Raw genomic sequence first — 22202 nt, 5'->3', positions numbered from 1 at the left:
AGGTCGGGTTCCATGTTTTGGGTTCCGCTTGGTGAAGCACCCATGGTGTGTTCCCTATAGTGGGTTCATCACGGCGGTCCTCCCTTTGGTTCACTTGTGCATGGTGCTTTACATCCTACAATGTATTTGTGTATTTGTTGGGGAGTTTGTGAGATTGGGTTCTCAGCACTTGCGGTGTTGAAGACTAGGTACCGTTCAGAACTGGATGTGGAGCACAGCCTGAGAATGGCAGTGGCAGGGATTCACCCACAGATTGAGAGTCTAGGTGTGGCTGGGCACCGGCACACCCGTCACATTCATGTTGGTGGTGTTGTTGTTGATCTGTGTCCTGTGTAAGGCAGGGCATCCTAGTGGGGAGAATTTGCGCACATTTTGTCTTGGAGGATTGTGTTTTGAGCTGTCTGGTACGCCTCTGTCATTTCGTCACACCCACTCACAGGCCTGCAGTTTGCTAGGCACTCTTGTTGTGTTGAGCATTGTTTGCCGGATATGGCCCGTGGTGTGCGCGTGGCAGTCGATCATGTGGTGTGCCGGATTCCCGAGGTTTCTGTCGGGTGGTGGGGGCGCCCAACATCTGGGAGAATTCAGCTGGGGGGGCTCAACCTGGAAAAGTTTGAAGACCTCTGCACTAGGGTCTCTTACTACCACTGACTGACAAGTCCGTTTTTTTGCTAGTGGCAGTCCCCCAGTCATTCTCTTCCTCTGGGAGAGCCAACACACTCACTAGGGCCACTCCAAATACTACGCAATATGACCCAGTTCCACTTCATAAATTAAATCAGCCACTCTGACTCCACCAGTCGGCAGTGGAATGCTTTGCCTCAACCCCACCCTCCCCGACAGGAGCTTGCGCTGCCTCTTGACTCGCCTTTGCTGCTTCCTGCAGCCTCCTCCTTCCCTTACCCACCTTACACCTCACCAGCTACTCTGCTCATTAATCCCAGGCTCACAGCTTCCTCTGCTAGGCTGCCCCCAAGTCCCTATTGTTAATTCAGGAACTATATCAATGACTCTCTAGATTATTTAAGTATAATAAACGATTGTTTACTCAATATTTTCTTTATTTTATATTACGTTCTTTCCTTGTTTACTAGTGTCTAAAAAAAGATGCATGGCAGTGGCCCTCGAGATTTCAGACCTTTATGAGGTCTCCTTTGGCCATATATAGGTGAATTGAGAGAGATCAAAGGGCCTCATTCACAACACCAGAGCACAGTGGAAAACACAAGGAGGCTCTGCTGAGGAGAATTTTTACTTCACCACATAATCTTCTCCACGTGCGCTGAATATTTATCAGCAATATGCTAATTGATTATTCTCAAACGAGAAATAAAGAGGAAGGGGACATCTAGAGAAATGACCTATCAAACAACTTCAGGCTTTGCGAAAGTTAATTAATTTTGGAGAAATCATGTTTATTGTATGACAAGAAATGCAGGAGGTCAGTCTGTGAGTTAAATTGGGTATTAGAAGGCTTTTGTGGCATCTCAGGCGTCAGCCTCTTTCACGATACAATTAATGGCAGCGAATATCCTCGGTTGCAAGTTTCTTTTGCCATTCTCTGCATAATTCAACTATATCAGACGGGATTAAGCCATCTTTTCACCGTATTTGCAGTATTATTTTCAAGTTAATTACCTAGCGCATTTATCCAAGGTCAATTGAAAAATTAATTAAACGTGTGGAAAACTGTAAACTGGTCCAATATCACAGGTGCGGCTCTCAGCCAGCCATATTTGTTTTTTAGCTAGCAACAAAGAGCATGCTAGGTGTGGTACATAAACAAGGATGCGTAGTCCAGGTGTAGAAGTAGATCCCTCTTTATGAGGGAAAATACATAGAACCATTTACCACACTAGGACTTCTACACGCCTAAATATTAGGATCGGCTTGTGACAGGAAATACACCTGGCTGGACACCAAAAAACCTGGCCTTTATTAGTGAATTAGATAGCTTAAAACGTGGCCCGTGTTTGCACATAGGGGCAGCTTTGAACTTTTAAAGGTACACTGTACACGTTTTTTTGCACGCTGTAGAAGACTACACGGATTTGAGCTTGCTGCAGGCAATGTTTGTTTTATCATTATGTAACATTATGTTGTTATAGTGGGGAAATCTAGCATAAAAACATGCCCAGCAGACCCTAAACGAGGCCCACAAACAGCCCCCCAAAAAAGGCCCATACACTGATATGTCAGACCAGCCCTTCAAGCACTGCCTGCTTTCCCAACTGGCCAATGTAAGTCTGCCACCTACAATGGAACTTGAACTACAAGTCCCATGCCACCAAGCGGTGAAATTAGAACGATCTGGAAGGGCAAAAACGCAGTGGCGTAGCCAAACGTCCTAACTCCATGGCATACATCTGCCGCTCAGCAGCGTTCCCTCATCAATACATTGAGGTTTTTTCTTTGTTGGTTAAAAAGAGCACGGCTTACCCGAGAGAGAACCCGGCAGGTAGCTTCTGTTGTCTCGCGAGGGTATATTTGCACACTCCGGCGCAGCTGTGAGGAACAGGTGGCTGGCTTACTCATACAATTCATTAAACAAACAGAGCCCAGAGTGCGCGGTCTGAGAGTGGAGTAGTAAACTTTTATATAGTTTGTTTTACGAAGTAGGTCTGTTATGAACGGAACAGTATGGTGCGTATTATAATGAATATAATGACTTTCTTTCTTTGTTCACCGAGACTGTACTAGAAACGAGTGAATTCTGCGTATCTTAAGAGTTTGGCCGTCCATTCGTATAAGGAGCTCCAATGTAGTTTGCGTGTCCTGTCCTGTATCTTGTCGGGTTTGGAGTAAATAACGCTCAAAGGAAAACTCCATATAGCTACGTATTGGGGGCGACGAGGCAAGGTCGGCAGGCCTAATGAGGCGACAAGGGGCAGTTTGCTCAGTGCATACTACTGCCACGTGCTTTCTTAACTCTCCCTGGCTACTAGACATTTTTGCTGACGAACCTCTACGTTTGTCTGTGGTTTAGCATTACATTTTTACACGTCAAGCAGCATATATATTTTCATGCTCTGCTGAGTCCCGTGAAATGCCACACAATATAGTTGCCTTCACACCCTGAGTTGATTGAGAAAGGTCTTGGAGGAAAAGTCGAAAAATGTCCCCCCCGGATTACTCTTTCATCTGGAGCAAATTGATCACTTTTCAGTTTCACAAAAGGATCCCTCTGTAGCCCGCGAGAGCTCTGCAGCCTCTTTTTTTAAGAAAGCTCATAAATGCCTTCTCCTTTAATGTTATTACATTTTGGGGTGTTGCTACCCTTTCCCATCATGGAAAATAGACTTAATCCTGCCCTGATTAGGGGTAGATTTGACAGTTTCCAGGTTTGGAAACTACCTGTAGCGGGTATGTGAATACCAACATACTAACAAACGTTTGGGTGTTCTTCTCCAGTTGAAGATCTCCCCAAATCAATTACATACTCGGGATTAACCCTACATTTATGAATAGATATTTCACCATACTGGCAGAATTTCTTTAGTCACAATTCACTTTTCAAGAGTGGCATTTGATTTCTCCAATATGGGTATATAACTCCAAGGTGGGGCTTTGCTTTCGCAAACCGATTAATTTGAGTACCCACATAGAAGTTAGGAGCGCAAATGCGTTTGTGAACCACCCTCATTTACCCCGAACTTAGCAGTGTGTTTTAAAATTCGACTTGATAAAGTAGATGTTAACACACTTCTACTACAGCACATAAGTGGCTAAATTCAACCACAATATTTAAATTATAACAGTGCAAGGAAAAAATGGTACACAATGGTTTTCACGAGGGGATTGCATCATGAACCACATTGGGTAAATACCCCCAGGATGTGATCTTCAGTAGCATAGTTGGCTAAAAATCAGTGAGGTTGTAAAAATCTCATGCACAATGAAGATATTCTAGCGATGACTGAAGAAGTCGCCAAACATGACAAATGTGTCAATGAAACCTACTCATTAGTATTCAGTCTAGAACAGTGGTTCCTAACTTTTGACTCCTGTGGTCCCCACTGAATCACTATTGGAAGCCGGAGACTCTCGCATAAGCAATTTCTATGATTTGAACTACAGTGCAATATATAAAAATAGAGAAACAAGTATTCATCAAACAAATACACAAATTATGACATATTTTATTTAACTCGGCCAGTCAGCTAGGCTTTTTTTGGTTTTTGAACATACCATAAAAGCAGCACAATATAAAAATACAAGACAACAATAAAGAGACATAACACGTTAAAATGAGTATACATTAAAAACATCTGTAACGAAACTGGTGCTCGTGTAAATCTCTCTGATACCTGATATCTCCGGGTCTAGTTCATGCTATATAAAACTCTATTAAAAAAAATCTGCTACTATTCAGACACAGTAGTTCATAAGTCACTACTATTTCTGGGTCTAATGGCAGATTTTAAATAACAGGCTACATTAAAAATAATATCAATAGGCAACAATGGTAAAAACAAGAGGGCTGGATGCACTTTAGTGAACTGAGCCCGTTTCAGCCAAGGGATTGGAAAAGGCTTCCTTGGTACAGCATAAAAATTTCAAAACATAGCAAAGTGCATTGTATCCTTCAGAGACACATTGTCGAAGCCGCAGGCTTCCAGAGTGTGTGGATTGTGTCTACTCTGTGGGAAAGCCAACAAATAGTGTAAAAGGTCCAGTCTAAATCCGGTGAGCAAGAAAATATCATAATTACTCTTTCTGATTGAGCGATAGGGTTCCATTATATGAACAGATTTCTGCAAGCTATGTCCACACACCCGGGGCAGTTGAAGGGCAGCTTCTTCTCAAACAGCAATCCCGAGCCTCATGAAATTGTCGTTTGTCCAATTATGATCACATTTCTGTATGGACTCCGGATCGTAACATAGCTCTACCATGCCTAAACTTTGCAGTACCTCCATAACATACTTGAGCCAGGGAATGAGTAGGGAGTGATCAAGGGCAAAATAATCTTTCAATTAATGAATGAATGAATGAATGAATGAATGAATGAATGGAGAGATTTCTAAAGATCACAGCTACTCCGAGGAGGGTCCTGGTGCTACAGGGAAATAGGAGCCAGAAAAAGAAAATTAGAAGGTAGCTAATTAGTGGGTGAAAAGTCAGGTTTGAAGTTGTTTTCTAAATTATTGTTCATTATTCACTTGGGGGAGTTCCATACGCAGTTTGCTCAGAGCTTGAGGGCCCAGAAAGGAAAAGGAACTGCCTCCAGATCAAGTTTGTTTTACCCTCGGAAATTTGGTAAATGGCCATGTGAAGAACGCAGAGATCTCGAGGGAGAGTAGAACCGAATTCTAGAACATTGGCGCCTCCTCCACTATGGCGGAGGAGTGTTGCCTCACTACTTTTAAGCAGTGTAAAGTACAAAACATAAAATGATAATAACTTTGAGTTATCATTTTATGGTTTGTGCTGCTTTGCGGGTGAGCAGGTGGGCGGGATGCTCTGTTCTCGGAGCAGGGCAGGGGAGTGATGGTTTCCCCACTCCTAAGTGTGCAATGACTGTTTGGTCGGACCTCTCTGGCCGCCCAAACCAGTCATGAGCACTTTCCCTGTTCTCCATGCAGGCTGCATCACAGCCTGCATGGAGAACATGCCCACCCCTCTAGCCCCTGGCTGAGCGGTGTGTCACAGCGCTCAGACCAATCACAACGCTGCATTTGGTCAGGGAAGCCTGGGTGCTTACCAATCACAACGCTGCGTTGCAGTGTTGGGATTGGTCAGTGGGGCCTGGCTGTGCTTCCTGTTTCAAGACGAGGTGAGAAGGAGCAGAGGTGCGGGACCCGTGGCAAGATAAGTTAATTTTTTTTATATTGCACACCCCACACCCCCGTGTGACTCCCCCCCTCGCACGACTCCCTCCACTGCAACACCACAGCCACCCGCGAGCCATGCCAGCCGCCACTGTTCTAGAACACAAATAGTCTGGGCCAGTATGGTGTAGCACTCTGTGCATAAGGGTCCAGGTCTTAAACAAGATCCTATATCTGACCGGAAACCAGTGCAAGTTCTTCACATAAGAGGTGATAGAGGCTCGTTGAAAAGATGTAATGCCAGACGAGCAGCAGCTTTCTTCACAGGCTGAAGCCTCTGCAGTAAATAATGTGGGAGATACATCAAGGGTATTAGCATAATTCAATCAAGCACCACCAGAGCTAGAAGAACAGTGGTCCTAACAGGCAAAAAAGAGAATTCGCAAACATTTTTTGGCCATAAGCAGCAGACCAAAACATGTACTGACTACCAAATTAATTTGGGATTGTAAAGCCAGTCGTTTGTCAATCTTGACACCCAGATTCTTCACTACTTCAGTTTGGGCATAAGGAGAGGGAGTCTCACCTGGCCAATGAGTTTGTAGGTCAAAAGTGAAAGTGTGTCCGAAGCTAAGGATCTCTGTCTTATCAGTGTTACACTTAAGTTGGTTAAGACCAAGCCACTGAAAGACTGCAGATAAACATGGTTTAATAGTTTCTTGAATGATTGGATCATCTGTCTTAAAGGTAAAGAGTAACTGGGTGTCATTGGCTTATGACACTATCTTGGCCCCCAAAAACTCGACCAAGGTAGCCAGTGGTGTCAAATAGATGTTAAATATAGTTTGACTCAGGCCGTGCCCTGGGGCACTCCCACCAAGACTTTATTGTTACTTGAGGAAAAAGGTAGCAGTCATACCTCTTGGTGTCTATCCTAGAGAAAGGGAGCCATCCATCTCAATGCCATTCCCCTAATGCCAATATTCGACAGCCGGGTAAGTAGCCTGGAATGTGGAACTGTATCAAAAGCGGCAGAGAGATCTAAAAAAAACAGGACTGCTTTGCCGCCATCATCTAAGGTGGATTTAATCTCTTCAGTCACTTCCAAAAGGGCCCTCTCTGTGCTGAATCTGGGCCTGAACCCTGACTGGCTGGGGTGGAGAAGCTTATTTGACTCAACGTAGTTTGCAAACTGCTGATTAACAAATCTCTTCACAATTTTTAAAGGAGCAGACAGCAGGGAAATAGGTCTATAGTTTTTTGGGACAGTTGGATTTGTGTTAGTTTCTTATAGAAGTGGCAAAATCTTAGCCTGCCTCCAAATAAAGGGAACAATCCCAGATGCCAGGGATCCGTTGAAAAGGGAATTCAGCACTGGGTTAATAGCATACACTCCTTTTATAAAGACAGACGGGGGACCAAGGTCAAATGGAGAGCCCGATCTAAGGTTCAAAGTGGATAGTCCCGGGTCTTCAAATGGAATTGAGTCAAAGGAGGAGAGCTTGCAGTGGCCAACATCCAGATAAGGTAGCCTAGAGTCAGGAATATTCGGTGCCATAAGGCTACTTTGGATTCCTGCAATTTTATTCTTAAAGAAAGAAGCACGTTGTTCACACCATTTGGTCAAAGGAACTGCACTATGGTGACATGCTGCAGGATTGATGAATTGTTTTACAATTTAAAAAAATCTCAGTTGATTATTCTCATAGAATTCTTTCTTTGACACATTGATTATAGTTGGTATAGTTTTTGAGTGTTAATTTATACTTTTTTCGTTTTTCATTTTTATTTATTAACTTTTTATGCAGTACAATGTCAAGGTTTGCAGTAAGCATAGGATTGATCTTGAAGTGTGTGCACATTACCAGAGACTTTCATACATAGTCAAAGGACTTTAATTGCTTCTGCCCCTCCCCTCCCCACTTGCAAAACAACTGGATAGTCCAGGTAGTCCAAGTGCCTTTGTGATACATTAATTACCATAAATCCACCTACCCTCCGGCTCACAAGTCACTTGCTTTCCAACATGTTTTTTACTCCAGGGTCACGGTGTGCCTCCAGCGACCTCTCTTAGGCATGCAGCAAAGGGATCCAAAATGTCTGCTGGTCTAGCTCGCTCGGGAAGGAGTTCCCAGTATATATATTAAGCTGTTCCTGACAGTACGTGGCGTCCGGCAACCATGCAACGCGCGCTGGTGCTGTATGTTGCCCCAAATGCATTGCTACTCTACGCTTTGCCAGTAACAGTAGTATTGCCACCAACCTGCGACGCCCCACAGGCAGCTTCTCTACATATCCCAGCAAGCAAGTCAAGGGGTGTGGTACCAGAGGGACCCACATAATGTCGCTGATTGTCACAAGTCACACACACCTCCATCCCGAATTTCGCCGCCTTGGGGCACCCCCAGGCTAAATGGAGGAACGAAGCGTATGCAGCGACACAGCGAGTACAGTTTGAGGTCTCACATAGCCCCATTTTGGGTAACTGTAGTGGTATGCGGTATATTTTGTTAAGATACTTGAAAGGGATCAGCCTCACTCTTTAGTTGGGGGATAACCTTACTGTCTGGCAACAGCAGTATGACCACATTTCTTCCGGGAGCTCATCACCCAATTCCCATTCCCATACCACCCTCGCTAGGGAAACGTCCTTTTGGGGAGTCCCTATTGTAATCCAATAGAGTCTAGTGACTAGTTTCCTCGGGGACGCAGTGGTATATGGGTACTCCAACGCCTCAAGTGTTGGGGGGCTCTGGGAAAGTGTCATACAATGCTCTGCAAGTTGCCCACAATTGGTAATTTAGCAGTGTGTCAAACGCCGTTGCTCCTAACGTGGCCAGACTGGGCAGCGAGACGAGAAACTTCCGGTCGAGGAACAGGTCTGCAATAGTTTTTAGTCGCATCTCTGTGGCTCTGCCCGCCGCCCCTCTGTACCGCCGAGGGAGGTACAGTGGATTATAAGATAGCTGGGCTGATGGGGCATGCAGGACCGAGAGGCCCGCTCGGCATCGGAGTCCCTTCCACACCCACCTCACACATTCCACAGGGTCTATTTCGGCCTGCGGCAACTTATGTTTGCCAAACACGGCTATTTTCAGCGGCAACGGTCTCGTCCAATCTGGTTCCACCACCATGTAGGATTGAAAGGGGGTGGGGTACAGCCTGTGATGCAGATAGCGCACCTGTCACTGAGGGCACTGAGGGCATACACCTGCAGGTCCAGAGCCCCCATCCCGCCCCTCGCTAATGGTCACGTCAACCTCAACTCACAGAACCTTTCTCTCCACCTTACCCTTCCACACCATACCCCCAATCAGGTTGTGATTTTCCACCCACCCTCCTCCGTACAACAACTAATTAAGACTCTATGAGATCCATGGACTTATCCCGTGGGGGCCTGGCATCTCCTGGCAGTCTCCCCCGCCATCTAGAGCAGGGTGGTCAAGCCATTTTGTTTTAGTGGACAAGTTCTCTAAAAGTAATTTCCCAAGTTAATGAGTGTTCTGTACTTGGGGACTTTGTGATATAGTAGATTGCAACAAACATGTGGTGGCATAATATCAGAATGGATGGTTTATGGTGTTGTACAAAGCTGTTCTAAACATTGTCACTAGCAGTGCCTCCGTCACTGCATTTAGGGGTCTTGGAGGAGCTGCGTTGTTGTTTTTCCAACTTCTTGGCAAATGCCAGAGCAGCCTAAGGGTCAGTAAAGACCTGCGTCTGGGTCCATCTTTTAATACATAGTTTAACAGGGTAAACTAGGGCATACTGTAAGTCCTGCTTCTGGAGAATCCGCTTGGCTGGGAGAAATTTGTGGCGAGCAGCCTGAACCGCAAGCGTAGAGTCCGGATAAAAGGACAGTTTGTTACCTTGTTATCGCACCTCCCCCATTTCATGCGCCGAGCGCAGCACAGCGTCCCCGTCACAATAGTTTAGAAGTTTGGCTACAATAGGGCGTGCCCGGGGGAGGTCTTGGCCCTAATGATCTGTGCGCTCTTTCCACAATTAAAATTGCAGTTGGGACATTGCCAAAAAGATCACTTAGGAGGGTTTCGATGTAGTCTTCCATCCTTGTGATGCTAGTAGGTTCAGGAATTCCTGTTATGAGAAGGTTGTTCCTTCTGTAAGGCAATTCCAGATCTTCATTTTTGGCTTTAATTAAGTCTAACACCTTGTCCATTTGCAGCAGTATCTGCTTGTCTGCCGCTAAAGCATCATCATCGTTAAACACTCTTGCTTCTAACTGCGCAATTTTTGTGTCGCGAGTGTCCACCCTATTTTTCACGTAGTCAAGGCAGCCAACAGTTGGTCCAGCTTGGAGTCTATGGTGTTAAAACTGGTCTTGACCTCCAGAAGCAGTGTTTTCAGGTCGTCATCACGCGCAGCATCATTATCCATTTGCGTGGATTGTTCTCCCACCTCAAGGGGAGGTTCCTCTTGTCAGGTTTGTCTCTTACAGTCAAATGACAATTTGGGTTGTTTAGCATCTGCTTTACCCATGCTGTGCACCGGGGGGGGGGGGGGGCAGGATGGTCCACCATGCAGTAGAGCCTAAGTGTGCTGTTCACTATACCAAGAACCTCACTTTGCTCCTCTGTATTCACCAAGAGCCTTAAATGTCAGTTTGCTTCAGCCGCAAATGGATGTTTTTCTCCCTCGCTCTCGTAAGCTTGCCACAGCTTACGGCTGACGGCAGGGGGCAGCAGTCCACCTCCAACACAGCTAACCTTCAATTTGTGGGTTTAAACAAGGCTGTCTGCATGGTTGGAGCGCCGCGTCACGCAGGGGGAGCAAGTTCCAACCTCAGCTGACTCAGCCGCTTCACAGAGGCCTCCACAAGCTAGCCGCCCCCACTTCCAGTCAAGTATTAGAGACAGCGCTGTTTTCAACATAAGTTTTCTGCCCAGGCGCACAGTGGCCATCTACGGGCATGAGGCACGCAGCAGTGCGGCTTAGGACTTGGTTAGGGACAAGGTGGCGGTGCAGCCCACAAACCTTGGGCTCTAGAGGCTATTCTGGGCCCCCATCCAGTGTCCGCAGGCCAGCCCACCCAGGGGGGGGAGTGGGGATTCCAGAGAGCGTGCCACTCACGTCACAGAGGGCTAGCGGGCCCCGAGGGAGGCGCAGGACAGCTCTGTCAGCAAAGGGACCGGCGTCCTTAGGCTCTGCCCCACACCCGCGCCCAGGCCTCTGTGGTACAGCGCCTACGCCCCCAAACCGCTCCCACCCTCTAGCAGCGTCCCCAACCTGCTCACCTGGGCAGCTGTCCCTGGTCTTCCGGCGTGTCTGCTTCCCACGCCGCCGCAGGGCCTTCTTCAATCAGCTCGGCACCAGACACCAGCAGCCGCCACTGCTGCAGTCACAGGATGCGTCCAGCCGTCACAGCCTCCAATACACGGCCCCCGCAGGCAATTTCCACCAAGCGCAGGTCTCTCCGCCCTCCCCCCGGCTTGTCACGGCACTGGCACAGCAACAGCCCCAGCACAGACCGGAGCGGGCCGCAAGAGTCCGATGCGATGTCGCACGCAGGCGGTGACCCGCTAGCAAATGTTTACGCTCCCTCCACGCCTCTCCGAGCCAAAAAGACCAAAGCACCATGCTCCCCAGGGCTTCAGACATTGCAACAATTCATCATGGGACCAGAGACACCCCTGGTCCGCAGGATCGTTTCGGATATTGAGCTTGGCCGGCAGAGGTCACTCAAGGTGCGGCCATCTTCCAGCCGGCTAATCCACACCCTCAAGTGTTAACTTATGCTTGATATTATCCTCCATCTTGTAGTGGCTGTGCCAGACTCATTTGGCTTCTTGCAGGTACTTTTTGCCACCTTAAGATATTTATTGAACCAAGGGCTAGAGTTCTTAGTCCTATCTCCCACTCGACTAGGAGAGGTTAGCTGAATCACTGCGGATTGAACCCATTTATAAAAAATGTCAGTATCTAAGTCAAGTGTGCCGGCACAGGTGGGGACCGTACTTTCAAGAGTGGTAAGCAAGCTGTCTTGAAAAATCCTAGAAATAAATCTGGACCTATCTATAGGAACCAGCATTTCTCAATTAGCTTGAGAAGTTGCCACCCATCCAAATTGGATTAAAAAATGATCTGTCCAAGGGAGAGGGAGGGGATCAAGTGTACTAAGACTTCTGTTAGAGAAACTTAAGTAAATAGCATGGCCACCACTCTGCGTAGTGTTGATAACTGACTCAAAACGCCCAGTGGGGCCATAATTTCAGTAAAACTAAGAGTGTCCTTATCAAAGGGGGAATCCCAGTGGATAATAAAGTCCCCAAGTAGCATACAATGAGAAAAAGGTAATACAGCCTGAGATGCCACTTCAAATAGGGAATTAAGAAAAGGGCCAGCAGGGCCAGGGGGCGATAGATCAAAATGCCCCGACTGACTGTTGAGGATTCAAAGTTAGGTAGTTGGTTTCTGCCTCTGCATTGTCCTTACCCAAAAAGGTAGTGCACAGAAACATATCTTTAAAATAATAGCTACACAACCACTGTTGTCATTGCAGTAGTCAAGATTTTGAATCTAATATCCTGCTGGAAAAATTGTTTCAAGGAGAGGTTTAGGAGATAGTGACATCCAAGTTTCTGTAATAAAAATGCTGTTGGGTTTCTCATCCAAGAGAAGGTCATAAATATAGACTGCATGTTTTTCACACCCCTAGACATGACGATCAATATTTACAAGGCCAGATGCGTTTCCATTGCCACATATGGAGCAGGTATCTGTCGGGGTACTACGCGGGTGGATGGCGTCCCCCAACTTATTTTACCCGGAGCTCGATTACTGGAGCAAATGGAGCCACACATTCACTGTTTGGCCTCTCTGTGGCGAGATCGGAGCTCCTTCAGAACGCTGCTCACGCGCTGGCTTCTCTGATGCAATCGCATCTAAGGGGTGAGCGAGGGGAGGCAATGAGTCTGATGGTGCAAGCCACTTTTTGTGACATCACTTCCTGTTGTGACGTCAGCATCCCCCCACTTCTTTTTTTAGGACTTGTGCCCTTTACGTTAATTATCACAAATTCAGGTTAGTGAAATCGCCTTTCTGAAAAGATTGTTACCTGTTCCTACTAGCGCTCCTACATATGCCTGCCAGTCAGAATTGGGGCTACCATATGTGGAGGATTATATGAAGCATGCCCTTTTAATGCTATAGTTTTCTGTTTGGTCAAAGACAGAAACAGTTCTAACCCAACTTGTGATTTCAGATCATCTGCTGCATGAAAAAGCATGTAGCATCCCCTGGCGGACCTACATAGCGCCGGGACACCTCCTTTAGGAGGTAGCTGTTTTGCGCTTTATATATGGCCGTATTATTATTATAAAGGACCAATTCACGCTGTTTGTGTGGCCTGACACTTTACCAATCCTGAATGTATCAATCCCTCAGTTAAAGCAAGTATTAAATTAGAATTTCTGACTATGCCAATGAGGAAAAGAGAAGCATTAGAGTGTAGTAATAGGAGGGTGGCTGCTTATCAACTTCTGCTTGCTACAAATTGTATGGGGCTATTTTCTTTAAGTTATCATTGTCCCATATAGCTCATTTCTTGGTCTCCTGTCTCAAAGATTTGTACAGAGAATTGTATCCTGTACCATGTCATTGTGACACAGTCATTGCAAACCATGCCACATGTTTTTTCCACTTCTTTTGTAAGCTTTGCACTGTTCCAAGAACATTGTTTTTATTTCCTTTATTGAAGTCCCTTAACATCAAAATTTGTTTGCATTATTGTACATCAGTTCATCTTAACTGCAGCAAGACTGAGTAACATGGTGAGCAAGTAATACATGGGCATGATATGTCTTAATGAAAACTGATTTGTTTGAATTTGCTGCATTTTATCTTGCGTTTTACCTACGTTTTTTTTAGCATAAACAGAGTGTGTGAGATAGATGAGCTGATTAATGTAACATGGATCAATTAGCAAATGTTTGCTGATAATGTTTTTTTTTTAAATTTGCATTTATTGGGCACAATCAGTTTATAATCTGATTTCTAAGGGCCAGTAAAAATAATTGTGTCATTGCAATGTGTATAGATGAATTTCATGTTTATGTATTCTTTTAAGATTTCTACACACCAAATACAGATTTTCTGACTGAGTTTCAATCTCCTCTTGTCTTCAGCGTCATCCTAGTCTGCCCAATGAGAAGCCCCTCTTTTAGTCCATCCTTTCTTTTACTTGTCCTCACTTTCATTTCCATTTGTCTAGCCTTCTGTCTTTCCTCCGTTTATGTCCTGTTCTAATGTGGTTGTCCTTTCTTTATTTCCAGATCCATCGCTGTATCCTATTAGCAAAAGCATTGTGTTACCTCTCCTCCTGTTACGTGTAGCCTACAGAATCTTTCCTCCAGGACTTCCGTCGGGCAGACAAGAATTTGTGACAATGAATATCTGTACAAGAAGGCTACTTTAAATTGTTCTTTACACTGTTTATGATACGTTTGGACTCTAAATGGCTGTTTTGAAAGGCACCGCCGTAGCACATAGGGATTACCTCATCGTCCCTCCCTCGCTTCCCTTCCTTACAGAATGAGGCATCCCTGCCTCACCAGACACCCGTACCCACGTGATTTGTCACGTGGGGACTATATATAGCCCCCAGCCCCCTCATACCTCCTGTTTTTTTCTGTCTCACCACTGTGAGACGCGCGTCCCACGCGCTGGCCGTTCTGCGGAGCTGCGGTCTTTTCACTTTCTTGAGGGCTTCTCCCTCTCTTGCAATTGCCGTCCTGGGTCTGGCGGCGCCGACCTGGAGTATGCAGGCCTTCCCCACCGCGTTGGTGTTGTTGCGGTGCACTTCTCGGCGGCTGGGCGATCGGGTTCCGGGTGACGGAGTCACCGGCCCTGAGTGGCTGGGGCTGTAGTTCCGGTTCAGATGGCCGGAATGGAGGTGGCGGCTGGCGGATGTGCTGTGGCTTCTCGGCTGGCTGTTCCCGATGCTCCTATACGGTAGGGGCCTCGTTTTGAGGTCGTTTTTATTCATTTTTGGTGATTGGATTCAGTGTCTGCGAGGCTTCTTTATTGGTGGCCTCGTGTGTCTTTGTTTCTATTGGTTTACCCGGCTGGGGCTGGGTTGCACATTATTTAAGGGCTTACCTCGGCTTTCTGCCCTGTCAGTTTCACTATGGCTAAACGGACATCGAAGCGCTTGAGGGTTTTGTCCTCCTCTGATGAGGATGATGTGGTGCCTGTCCCGGCTCGTAGGACCAGGTCCCAGGGTCCGGTGGATTCTTCTGCCCTTCTGTCTGCTTCTGAGGTGCAGTCCATGATTGAGGCTGCTGTGTCTCGTGCTTTGGAGGCGAGAGGTGCTAAGCCACGGCGCAGGTCTTCTCGTGTTGTGGGGGGTCCGGTGGACTCTCCCTCTGGGGACTCTTCTTCTTCTTCTTCGGACTCTGCCATGCCTTCTACATCTTCGGGGAAGTTTGTGCGTTGGGAGGAGGTGCCTGCTATTCTCCAGCACATCAGGGAGAACTTGGGGTTTTCTCCTTTTGCTGCTCCCATGGGGTCCGAGGACATTTTTCCCCAATATGTTAAGCCTCCTGTACTCTCTATGCCCTTTCATGGTCGCATCAAAGACTTGATTTCGGGGGAATGGCGAGACCTTGAGCGCTCCTCTGTTCCTCGCTTTTTGCAGAAGCTTTATTCCCTGGAGGAAGGGGAGGTCTCTCTTCCTCACTCTGTGAAGGTGGATGCCATGTTGGCCACTCTTATTGGGCGCACTTCTATTAATCCTGAGGATTGTTCGCCTTCGGATGCCACGGATAAAAAGGTGGATGGTGCGCTGAAGAAGGCCTTTTCCGCTGGGAATTTGTCTTTACGTGCTGGTATCTACTCAGCGTATGCGGCGCAATCTTTGGTGTCTGACTTTGGCAAGCTGGCCACGGCTGTTCAGGAGGAGTCGGACTGCTCTGGCTTGCTTGTCCACATGGAGCAGCAGGCTAAGCTCTTGGCTGACGTCTCTTCAGATGTTCTTCGCTCTGCGGCCATGACCTCTGGCTCCTTGGTTTTGGCTCGTCGGAACTTGTGGATGCGTGACTGGAAGGCTGATTCTTCGGAGAAGTCCTCGCTCCTTAAAATTCCCTTTGATGGCAAGTTGCTCTTTGGTGACCAGCTGGATAGTATGGTCACTAAGGCGTTCAAGGACCGTAAGCATGCTCTGCCTTACAAGGGCAAGGCGTCTTCCTCTGGTTCTCGCCGTTTTTGGAATCCTGCTCCTTCCTCCTCTGCGTCTTTTCAGTCTTCCCGCCAGTCCTCCAGGAACTTTTCTGCTCGTCAACGCCAATTCAGGCCCAGGAAATCTTCGGCCTTGCCTGGTCCCAAGCTTCCGGCGGATACCTTCAAGAGGAAGTCCTGACGTCGACTGTGTTTCGCCCTCGGGTCCTGTGGGCGGAAGGCTGTTGTCTTTCCTGGACGCTTGGCAGCTGGATGTAAGGGATCGCTGGGCATTGACTATTGTCAGGAGAGGCTATGTTATCGACTTTGTCGCCGTTCCGCCCGGCTGGGGCACCATCCTTACTCCTATCCCCAGGTCTCCATCCAAGAGGGAGGCTCTACTGGAGGGGGTTCGGGATCTTCTGTCAAAGAAGGCGATTGTTCCGGTCCCGCTGGCGCAGCGAGGTCTGGGATGTTATTCCATTTTGTTTCTGGTCCAGAAGGTGTCAGGGGGATTCCGGCCGGTTCTGGACCTGAAGAGGGTGAATGGTTGGGTTCGGACCGTTCACTTCAAGATGGTGACTTTGCAGTCCATCATTCCGTTGGTGGGGGTCCGGGACTTCATGACGTCTATCGATTTACAGGACGCCTACCTTCACGTTCCTGTGGCTCGGACTCATCAGCGGTTTCTTCGCTTTGCAGTTGGCGTCTTCCACTTCCAGTTTGCGGTTTTGCCATTCGGGCTGAAGTCCGCCCCTCGGGTCTTCACCAAGCTCTTGGCCCCCTTGGTGGCCCTGGTCCACTGTCAGGGGATATTTTTACATCCTTATCTGGACGACTGGCTGGTTCATGCTCCCTCTTTCCAGTTGACTGTCGCTCACACAGACTTGGTGCTGGCCGTTTTGAGGGGGCACGGCTTTCTTGTCAATCTGGGCAAGTCGTTTCTTGTTCCTTCCCAGGATCGTCTCTTCATTGGGGCCAGGTTTCGGACAGATTTGGGAGTGGTCACTCTGCCCGAGGCTCGGGTGGTCAAGATTCAGTCTCACATCCTTTCTCTGCTGTCCGGTCCGGTGCAGGTGGCGGCACGTTGGCTGCAGGTCCAGGGGGATATGGCTGCCACGGTGTTTCTGGTTCCTTGGGCCAGATTTCATTTACACACTCTGTTGGCTCATGTTCTGGCGCATTGGTCTCCCCATTGCCTTCCCCTCTCTTCTCCGATCCCGGTTTCCCCTCAGATCAGGTCTTCTCTGGGTTGGTGGCTGGTTCGGGATCATTTGCTGAAGGGTGTCTCTCTCTCTCCTCCGGCTCCGGTTGTGGTGACGACCGATGCCAGCCTCTCGGGTTGGGGGGCCTGGCTGGGGGTTCATCAGTCCAGGGGCTTCTGGTCTCCCGCTCAGAGCAGGATGTCATCGAACTGGAGGGAGTTGGAGGCTGTCCGTCTGGCTCTGTTGGCCTTCTCCCAGTTTCTGCTGGGTTCCGTGGTCCTGGTCAGGACGGACAACGTCACAGCCATGGCTTACGTCAACAGGCAGGGGGGGACGAGGTCCTCTTCTCTGTCCCTTGTGGCGAGGCGGTTGTTTGTTTGGGCGGAGTCTCATCTGTTGGCTCTCTCGGCGATCCATATTCGGGGGGTGTCCAATTCCCGGGCGGATGCCCTCAGCAGGGCCATTCCGTCGTCTGTGGATTTCTGCCTTCGTCGGGAGTTGTTTGTGGCTCTGACGTTGCGTTGGGGGGTTCCGGTGGTGGACCTCTTTGCGGATGTGGGAAATGCCTTGGTGTCCCGGTTTGTCTCCCGCTGTCGGGAGGGGTCGGCCTGGGCGGTGGATGCTCTCTCTTGCCCTTGGCCCCGCGGGCTTCTGTATGCGTTTCCTCCTTTCCCCCTTCTTCTCCGCTTCCTGCTAAGGGTCCGGTCCTCGAGGGCTTCTGTGATTCTGGTGGCTCCGGCGTGGCCTCGTGCCTCCTGGTTTCCTCTCCTGGTGGAGTTGAGGTCGGAGGTGGAGTGGTTGCTGCCTCTGTCTCCTCCCCCTTTGGTCTTCTCGGCGTTTCAACAGGATGTTCTGGGCCGGATGCGCTTGGCGGCTTGGAGGTTGAACGCCTAGGTCTTCTGCGACGTGGGGTTCCGGCTGGTTTGACCTCTACTCTGCAGGCGGCTAGACGCGCTTCGACCAACAAGTCTTACCTACGGCACTGGCGTTCTTTCAGTCGGTGGTGTCTTGTCAAAGGTTTGGACCCCTCTTCCTCTTCTTTGTTTGAGGTGATGCTGTTTCTTCAGGAGGGTGCTTCCTTGGGCTTGAAGGTGTCTTCCCTTCATTTACAGTGGGCTGCGATTCGGGCGTTTAGGAGCTCTTGGGGCAATCTCTCGGATTCTGAGGGGTTGGTCAGTCGCCTTTTTAAGGGTTTGAGTAACGTTCTTCCTACCCCTCGGCGGCATTTTCCGACCTGGGATCTTTCTCTGGTCTTGGACGCCTTGATGTCATCTCCCTTTGAGCCGTTGGTTTCTGTGGATCTGCGCCTGTTGTCCTTCAAGACTTTCTTTTTGGTGGCCATTTCTTCTGCTCGCCGCCTGAGTGAACTGGGTGCTCTTTCCTCCAAACACCCTTTTTTTCGGGTTTTTGATGACAGGATCGTGTTGCGACCTATTCTTTCCTTTCGTCCTAAGGTGGACTCTCAATTCCACAGGGATCAGGAGTTGGTTCTTCCTTCCTTTTTTGGTTCCCCGTCCTCGGAGTCTGAGGTGCGGCTTCACTCTTTAGATGTTAGGAGGGCTCTCCTGGTCTATTTGGAGCGGGTCGCTCCTTTCCGTCTCTCGGATTCCCTTTTTGTTAATTTTGGTCCTGTGAATAGGGGTTTGCGTCCTTCTACTCCTTCCTTGAGTCGTTGGGTTCGTTCTCTGATTTCTTTGGCATACAAAGAGGGGGGACACCTTTCTCCTTTGGGGGTTCAGGGTTGTTCCACTCGCTCCATGGCTGCTTCCTGTGCGGAGGTCCAAGGAGCTTCCATTTCGGAAATCTGCCGGGCTGCCACCTGGGCTTCCCCGCTGACCTTTGCCTCTCATTACAGGATTGGCCAGGAGGTTGACTGTGCTGATGTGTTTGGACACAGGGTTCTTTCCACTATGATTCCTGAATAGTGTTTTTTTCCCCTGGTCTTCTGTGTTTTTTAATAAACCTGTTTTTTGCATACCTTCTTTGGTTGTCCTGTTTGGCTTTGTACATCTCATTCTGTAAGGAAGGGAAGCGAGGGAGGGACGATGAGGTAATGCTTCAATTACTTACCGGTAATTGCATTACTCTGAGTCCTACTCCCTCGCTTCCCTTACTTACATCCCTCCCTCCCTCCCTGATGGTCCAGGCCAACCTTTTGGTATGGTTTCGATCTGTGTGGTATTACAGGAGGTATGAGGGGGCTGGGGGCTATATATAGTCCCCACGTGACAAATCACGTGGGTACGGGTGTCTGGTGAGGCAGGGATGCCTCATTCTGTAAGTAAGGGAAGCGAGGGAGTAGGACTCAGAGTAATGCAATTACCGGTAAGTAATTGAAGCATTATTGCTTTTATTCCTAACTAACCAAGTAAGGGGAGCATAAACAGTCTAGAGAACACATTTGTGACCTTGCAGTAATACTTTAATGCTTCTAAAGGCCCATTTAAAGGCTAAGGATTGGAGAGGCCTAGATGTTTTTGAGGCGTGGGAGGAGGGGTTGCGGGAGGGCCGTGGGGACAGGGCAGGGGCGTCCCGGGGGGGGGGGGGGGGGGGTAGGTGAACGGGTAGGGGGGCGAGGTATCCCCGGAGGCGGTGGGGGCCGGGGTGGGGGGACTGGCCTGGAGCGACGAGGAGGTGGAGGGCGAGTCACGCGGGACGCTAGGTAGGCGACAGGAGGAGGGGAGGGCCGCGCAGTGGCAGGGACCCAGCACATCAGCAGTGCCGTTTTTGTTACAGGCGGAGGGTCAGCGCGGGGTTGCAGACTTGGCCAGGCTTGGTGCGGAGGACCGGCGCCAAGGTGAAGTGAGGGCCGTGTTTCTTGCAACAGGCCCGGAGACGGGGAGGGATCTCGACATGACCGCCACACGAAGGCCCCTGGCGGGCTCGCTGGTCCATCCCCCCACAGGGCCCCCGCGGCTTGGGGTCCAGCAGAGGACAGAGATCAGCAGGGATGAGGACTGTTTTGTGTGGTCGGGTGGTAGCAGTGGACACGGGGTGGTGCAGAGGGTGCAGTCGGCGCCGCCGCTGGCGCGCCAAGTGTATCGTTGGGGGGGAGTAGAATTGTGTGAAGGGGAGGATGAGAGTCTTGAAGAAAGAGAGTTGAGGGAGGGCGAGGGCGGACGGGGTCCGCTAATAGTCTTAGCTCTTTTTTGCAGGTGTCACGGGGCCTGGGTGCGACAGCGGCCCGGACACAGTCCAGAGACGGGCCGCAAGGGAGCGGAGAAGTGCGGAGCGCGGCAGGGACACATTGGTGCCAGGTAAAAGCAGCGCGACGCGTACGGTGTCAGTGGGGGTGGGGGAGCAGGGGGACGGTGGGGGGGGACCGTTTGTGCAAAGGCAGGTATGTGACAGATAAAGGGGTGGTCCCGAAGAGCCAGTGGCGGACTCGGCGGGTCATACGGCGGGGGCGGCCGGGGACGCGCCCGGGAAGGGGGGAAGGGAAAACAATATGGTCAGGGAGACCGGCTTGGTGTTGATGAGGGCGATGCGGAGGGACCTGGCAGTATTGCAGAGGAGTTGGGCCGGGTGTTCGGTGGTGTGGACGGAGTTGGTTCCGAGGAGGGTTTGGCGCGGGGCGAGTCAGCCGCAGGCTGTCGATAAGGCTCGGAAAAAGATCAATGTGGAGATGGTCCGATTTTGTCGACATCTTGGGTACACGAGGATTTGGCATTGGGACATTCATTATGACGCACCGGAGATGTTTAGGGGTGATGGGGTGCATCTCTCGAGGATGGGGATGGACCTGTACTTGTTAGAACTCCGAGAAGTTTTGTCTCGCTTGCTGGGCGTGCGCCGGGAGTAGGAACTGTTGTTGTTTGGGGTGAGCGGCTGGAGTCCAGTCGGGAAACGAGTTTCTTCGGGGGGGGGCAGGGAAAGGGGGAGGCGGTGTATTCACTGGCAATCCACCTTTCCCTGGGTGGCGGAGTTTTGGTGGGGATGTTGGCCAAGTTTGGCTGGAGTTCGGTTTTGGCGTTAACTTGGGGACTTGGGGACCGGGAGCAGGGAAAGGGGTAAATGGTTGGGGGTTACATTAGAGGGTAGTTTTGGTTACAGTTGCAAGAGGACAGACAGGAAGGTAGCATTTGTGAGGGTTTGGAGTTAATAGGTAGGGGACAAAGTTGGATACTCATAGGATGTAAAAGCTGTGATATATATATTTTGTAATGTTGCGGGTGGAGGGATATTATCATGTGAGTTCTTAGGGGTGGAGGGAGAAAGACAAAAAAGGGGGTCAGGTAATTTGATGTTTAGAGAGGAAATAGTTTTGTAAGGCGGTTTGCCAGTTGGGAAATAATGAGAAGTGCACCTGTTTCAATAAAGCGGCATTTTTCACACACAAAATGGTGTCGGTTTTGCTTGCCTCCCTCTCCCCCATCCCAAGAGGGGTTTGGGGGGCAACCGAGCCGCGAGGTCTGCCCCCCGGGCAGTTTTGGGAGGGGGAGGGAGCGCAGCATGGGCGTTGCCATTTTGTCGTTTGGGCTGCCTTTGGTTTGAACCGGGGGCAGCCCAAAGCGTACGTTACGCCAGTGTCGGCGTGGGGGTATTTAGGGCGCCTCACCACGCTCCCAGCCACCATTTTAGGTAACTGTACCTGGTGGCTGGGAGAGGAGATAGTTTTTGCCCCACTCTCCCACCCTAATTTTAAGGTTTCTGGTTGGCGGCTGCATTGGGACAGGTACACTGGGGAGGAAGATGTTTGTATGGTTTCGTCGCTGGAAGCAGGTGCAGGCGGAGTTTTGGTGGGGATTTTGGCCAAGTTTGGCTGGAGTTCGGTTTTGGCGTTAAGTTGGGGACTTGGGGACCGGGAGCGGGGAAAGGGGTAAATAGTTGGGGGTTACATTAGAGGGTAGTTTTGGTTACAGTTGCAAGAGGACAGACAGGAAGGTAGCATTTGTGAGGGTTTGGTGTTAATAGGTAGGGGACAAAGTTGGATACTCATAGGATGTAAAAGCTGTGATATATATATTTTGTAATGTTGCAGGTGGAGGGATATTATCATGTGGGTTCATAGGGGTGGAGGGAGAAAGACAAAAAAGGGGGTCAGGTAATTTGA

The sequence above is a fragment of the Lissotriton vulgaris genome, chromosome 6 (genome assembly GCF_964263255.1).
Source record: "Lissotriton vulgaris chromosome 6, aLisVul1.2, whole genome shotgun sequence".
NCBI classification, from domain to species: domain Eukaryota; kingdom Metazoa; phylum Chordata; class Amphibia; order Caudata; family Salamandridae; genus Lissotriton; species Lissotriton vulgaris.
This window is presented reverse-complemented; position numbering follows the sequence as displayed.